Source organism: Mastomys coucha, unplaced genomic scaffold (genome assembly GCF_008632895.1).
Source record: "Mastomys coucha isolate ucsf_1 unplaced genomic scaffold, UCSF_Mcou_1 pScaffold21, whole genome shotgun sequence".
NCBI lineage: Eukaryota > Metazoa > Chordata > Mammalia > Rodentia > Muridae > Mastomys > Mastomys coucha.
This window is the reverse complement of record NW_022196904.1, coordinates 119,113,170-119,118,917: the sequence shown is the minus strand read 5'-3', so window position 1 is coordinate 119,118,917 and position 5,748 is coordinate 119,113,170. Positions and strand designations below refer to the sequence as shown.

Sequence of the window (5,748 nt, the reverse complement as noted above, 5' to 3'; positions counted from 1 at the left end):
CACAGCTGTCTTCCCAGGTGTCTAGCATGGCATCCCAGTGCACAGCTGTCTTCCCAGGTGTCTAGCATAGCGTCTCAGTGCACAGCTGTCTTCCCAGGTATCTGGTATGGTATTCCAGTATGTGAGCTCAGGATCTGATTCTTGTACCCATGAGCAAATAACCTGACAGAGATGCCACAGGGCGCTGGGTACTCAGGAGCAAATTCTGCTGGCTAATATTTATTCCAGGGTTTGGAAATTTCTTTTACCTTTAAAAAAAAGTCTTAAAATTAGTTCTTAAGTTAGCAAACAAAGTAATGGGTTTCATCATGACACACACACACACACACACACGCGCGCGCGCGCGCGCGCGCGTAAAACAATATAAGAATGAAGATTATATATATACATTTTATAAACAAATATATGTATTTCCCTTGTTCTTATTAATTTTCTGTTACCTTATATTTCAGACAGTATCCTCTGCTGTTCCTAGAGGTCTTTTGCATCCTGGTTCCTACAGCTCTTGCCCTTAGCAGGTCCCTCTTGCTTTTTCTTTACTCAAATCTTGAGGTCACACCTTCATTAAGTACATTAAAAATAATACTTTTATTTGTTCCTTAAGAATTTCATACCATATACTTTGGTTATATTCATTCATCTTCCTGACTCCTCCCAAATCTTTCTCCACCTTCTTACCCACCCAACTTCAGGCTTGCTTGCTCTCTCTCTCTCTCTCTCTCTCTCTCTCTCTCTCTCTCTCTCTCTCTCTCGCAGACAGAAGAAAACATGGAGCCTGTTTTACATTGGCCTACTAAATCCAGGTGTGGGGCCTGCCTGGAGAGTGGTTCGTATATCCACAATCACTCTATTGAAGGAAACTGACTTTTTCCTCACCCAGCAGCAATTAAATGCTAATAGCTCCTGGGCTAGGGTGAGACTTTGTGGCCACTTCCCCTCCTCTATGCTGGGATTGTGCATGTTGTCACAGTCTCTTGGAGTTTGTACACCTGCCTTGTTGTATCTGGAAAATGCTGTTTCTTTGAAATCATCCAATACCTATGCCTCTTTCACATAGATCTCTGAGCCTCAATGTAATATAGACATGCCAGGTAGGGTTGAGGTAAGTCCTGTTTCCTAGGAAAAAGTGTACTATTTTCAAGCCCATTTTTAAAGTGGGTGGAGCATTTCTTCCCCTTAGAGGGCCAGCTGTGTACTTATGGCTGGTGTTTGCACTGAAGACCCATATAGGGGAGCATCCTATACTATCTTTGAACTGACATCTTGAGGGTAAGATTCCCAGAACACCCAATGCCAACATTTTTTTCCCAAAGAAGGTACACAAATGGCTAATGTATATACATACATAGACATGCTCAACATATTTAATCATTACAGAAAAACTATTCAAAACCTCACAAGAAACCACTTCATACACACTTGGAGGGCAATAATAATAATAATAATAATAACAATAATAATAACAATAATAATAACAATAATAATAACAGCAATAATACAAGTAGAAAATAACATATGTTGACAAGAATATGGACAAACTAAAACTCACAAAACTGCTCATGGGAATGTAAAATTGTACATTTACCAAAGGGAAAACTAAGAGGATTCTTCAAAAGCAAAACCTAAAACTGGAGTGTAACCTATTAATTCTACTTCTGGATATATCCCATATAACTGAAAATCGGCTCAGGCTCTCTCTCTCTCTCTCTCTTTCTCTTTCTCTCTCTCTCTCTGACAGTGGCACTGTCTACAACAACAGTCAAACACCCATCACAAGATGAATGGTACAAAATGTAGCATACCCATAAACTGGAATGTGACTTGTCCAAGGAGAACATACAGCACCAATACACACTACAATGTGTTGAAAGAAGCCAGACACAACTGGTCACTTATGGGATGGCTTTGTTTACACAAAATATCATGGACAGGCAAATTCATAGGTTAAAAGTTTTCTAGGAAAGAGGGCATGTAGGAAGGGGAAGGGACTGCTTAGAGGAAATAAGCCATTGTTTAGGAGAGATGAACAATTCTAGAATTCACAGCAACAGAGAAACAGCCTTGTGAATGTACTTAATATCACTGAGTGATGTATTAGAAATGACTCACTTCTAATGCCAATTTTGCCCCAATAAAAACTTGTTAGTGAAAAAAAGAAAAGCAACAATTACTCACGGCTTAATAACCATTGAGAGAAGCATGTGACTGTAGGCCTTGGGGTCGTGAGTAAAGATTTGTCCCCTGTCTGGTGCGCTGGAGGGGACAGGTGTGTCAAAGATTCCAGAAGAGAAGGGTGTGGGCTCTAGGTGGACAGGATGAGCACACAGAGGAGTAGGCAGTCTGAATTGTTTCTGGAATGAGTCATCTTGTAAGGTTGGTGAGGACAAGCTAGAACCAGTATAATGGAAAAAGAGACTCCATGAAACCAAACACATTGAACACACATTTACTAGAACTTGCCAAGTACCAGACAGCATCTTAACCTTCCCAAATGCTCTGACGGGCGCTCCAACCACCACCTGTCCCGCCCATTCCCCCTCCCACCTGTGCCCCTCCACCATCCATGTCCCCCCACCCCCACCACTACCTGTGTCTCCCCACCATCCATGCCTCCACCTCCACTACCTATGCCCCCAACTCCACTCAGTTTTGTCTGTGAAGAAAGTATGTTTGATCATCTGCATACTTGTCTGGCAGACACAGCTTTGCAAAAGACAAGCCTGAAGCTCCGTCCCTCCCAATGAATGTTGTTCTCTGCCCCATCCACATGTGCACAGATGGAGGGAGACGCTGTTTTTAAACTTTGTGTGAACACATGTGTTTTGGGTATGCTTTGTGTTGCATTCAAAACATTTTTTCTTTTACCATCTTCACATGTGTGTGGCTGGTGTGCATGTATCTGAACGTTTGCGTTTATGTGGGTACATGTGTACGTGTGTGTGTTGGGGGGGTGCGTATTTGTATATGTGCATGTGTATGTAGAAGCCTTGGGTTGGTGTTAGAATCATCTTCAATTGTTCCTTATTTACTGAGCCAGCTCTCTCAACCAAACCCTGAGCGTGCCAGCATGACTAGTTTAGTCTCCATAGCTACCTTGGCAGTAAGAACCCCTCATCTCCATCTTCCATGACTGAAATTACAGGTGACTGGGCTGCCCCAGCCACCCTGTGTTTATGTGTGTTTTGGAGGTTCAAATTCTTGCCCTTATGCTTTAAGCACTGAGCCATCTCCTCTTCTTCTTGTATGCTAGATTTTTAAGGAGACTTGTATGAAATTGTGTTACTTTTTAATTATAGTTTAAAAGCCAGCTGAGAGGAATGTAAACTGATGTGATCCAGACTTTTGTGGGCCATCAATCCAACAGAAGGTAACTGGAAAGCGACCATTCACACTATTTTATCATATACTATCTAGATTTGTTCAATCCCTTTGCATCGATGTTCAAGTAGATTGCTGTCTTATTACAGCCCATGTTTCTTTTGACTCCTTCTTCATGTTATTCTGTGTTTGGTCAATGATAAGTGTGAAGTCAATTTTTGTTAACTTGATTTGATAAATAACTAGAAGATCTGTAAAATCCACTTCTGGGTGTGTCTTTGAGAGTGTCTATAGAGATAACGATAGAAGGAAGATCCTCTCTGAATATGGGCAGAGTCATTCCCTAGGCTGGGAGCCCTGATCTAGTACAAGGGAACAAGGAAAAATCATCCCCTTTCTGTTTCCTGGCTTTCTTAAAGAGAGATGCCCTGCCTCACTGTATCCTTCCTTCTACCCACAACAAACTGAATCCTCAAAACCCTGGGCCCAAAGAGACCTTTCCTCCCATACGTTGTTTTGTTCAGGTATTGTCTCATAGCAATGGAAGTTGAATTAACAAGATAGGCTTATTGCCTTGTCTTCAGAAAGAATGGCTGTAAATTGAACTTGATGCATTCAATAACCTGTCCAGCTCCTTGTGTAGTTCTGTAATGCTTCCTTATGAGCTATTAAGTGTAGACCTTTGAAAGTGCTAGATAATTCATCATAGTTCACCTACATTATTCATACCACCTTTCTTAAAATGGGCATCGCACCATGGGCTGGGAATGCAGCTCGAGTGGTGGAGTGCCTGACTAGCATGCCAAATGCCCCATGTTTCATCTCTAGCCCTGCACAAATGGAGGTAGTAGCACCTGCTTGTAGCCTTTCTGCTTGTTTATTTTTTAGGTTGTATTTTAATTACAACACTTCTCCCTTCCCTTTTTCTGCCTCCAAATGCTCCCACAGACCCCTCCTACTCTCCTGCAAATTCATGGCCTCTTTTTCCATCATTTGTTACCACATGCACATATGCATGTGTATGAGTATATGCATAGTTATTCCCAAATATAACCTGCTGAGTTCATATAATGTTATTTGTATATGTAGTTCCAGATTAATCATAAGGCACTGGGCAATCAATTGGTGTATTCTCCCCTGGGGAAGACCACTTCTCTCTCTACTTGCCAGTAATCTTATCGCTTAGGAGGTAGAAGGAAGCAGAAGGATCAGGAATTCAAGGTCACCTTTGACTATATAAAGGAGTTCCAGGTCAATCTGGCCTAGAGACCCTGTCTTAAAACCAAACAAGGACAAACAGAACCTTATTTCCTAGTATTTTCAGATTTAAAAAACATTGTAGAAATTAGTTGTGTTTTTATATTCCATACCCATTTCCCTGTATTATTAATATCTCACATTAGTGAAGTCTATTTGCCACACTGGAGCAGTCTGTGTCAATATATAATTATTAAGAAAAATCTATCTTTGGCACACAGGTTTTTAATTCCCACCAGCTGTTCTGTCCAGTTAGCCGACACATCCCTGGCTTACCTTTGCTGGCACAGTCCTCAGAATTCCCTTGGTTTTGATGACTTTGGCAGCATGAAGAGGTAGCATCCAGGGCATCTTGTAGATTCTTGCTCGTCATGCTGTATCAGTCATATCAAGGACACATTCTGCTGATAGGATGGGTCACTGTCGACATTAACCTGAACTAGCAGTGTGTGGCAGCCTTCACCACTGGGAGCCTGCTAGCTCTCTTACCTGTACCCTGCACAGCCCGCCTCACCAGAGTGTGTTCTAACTGTCTGAGCTGTGTGCTACTAAGGCCGTGCTCCTCACCCTCCCAAACCCTGCGCCCCTTTAATACAGTTCCTCCTGTTGCGGTGATCCCCAACCATACAATGTTTCCATTGCTACTTCACAACCATAAGTTTGCTGCTGTTATGAATAGTCATGTAATGGTCTTAGGCGACCCTTGTGAAAGGGTTCTTTGCCCTCAAAGCTTCATTAGCCTTTCCTCTCCTATACTGGCTAATTTTCTCATTGCTGTGCCCAAATGCCTGGTAAGACGCATCCTAGGAGAGCGCTTTGGCTTCTTTCCCTGTTGCCATGGTAAAATACTCTGACAAAAGCAACCTAAGGGAGAAAGCATTTACTTTAGTTTACAACTCAGGCAGATCAGTCAAAACAGCAGGGGTATGAAGCAGCCAGTCACAGCACACCTGCAATCGAGGGCTAATATCCAAAATATACAAAGAACTCAAGAAGTTAGACTCCAGAAAAGCAAATAACCCAATTAAAAATGGGGTCCAGAACTAAACAGAAAATGCTCAACAGAGGAATCTCAAACGGTTGAGAAGCACTTAAAGAAATGTTATCCTGATGAACCGCCAAACTGATTTCCAGAGTGGTTGTACCAGTTTGCAATCCCACCAGCAATGAAGT

The 5,748-nt window shown here is 42.1% G+C and overlaps 2 long non-coding RNA genes across 2 annotated transcripts in view; one reads left to right on the top strand and one right to left on the bottom strand.

Annotated features, from left to right (window-relative positions):
* Positions 1 to 5,748, top strand: part of LOC116103076 — a 66,867-nt gene that overhangs the window by 58,341 nt on the left and 2,778 nt on the right. The window lies entirely within an intron of this gene.
* LOC116103075 lies at positions 7 to 2,367 on the bottom strand. The gene is made up of 3 exons (XR_004123376.1): positions 2,176 to 2,367; positions 441 to 559; positions 7 to 248 (listed from the first exon to the last, which is right to left on the bottom strand). It is a non-coding gene; the product is annotated as an uncharacterized LOC116103075 (long non-coding RNA).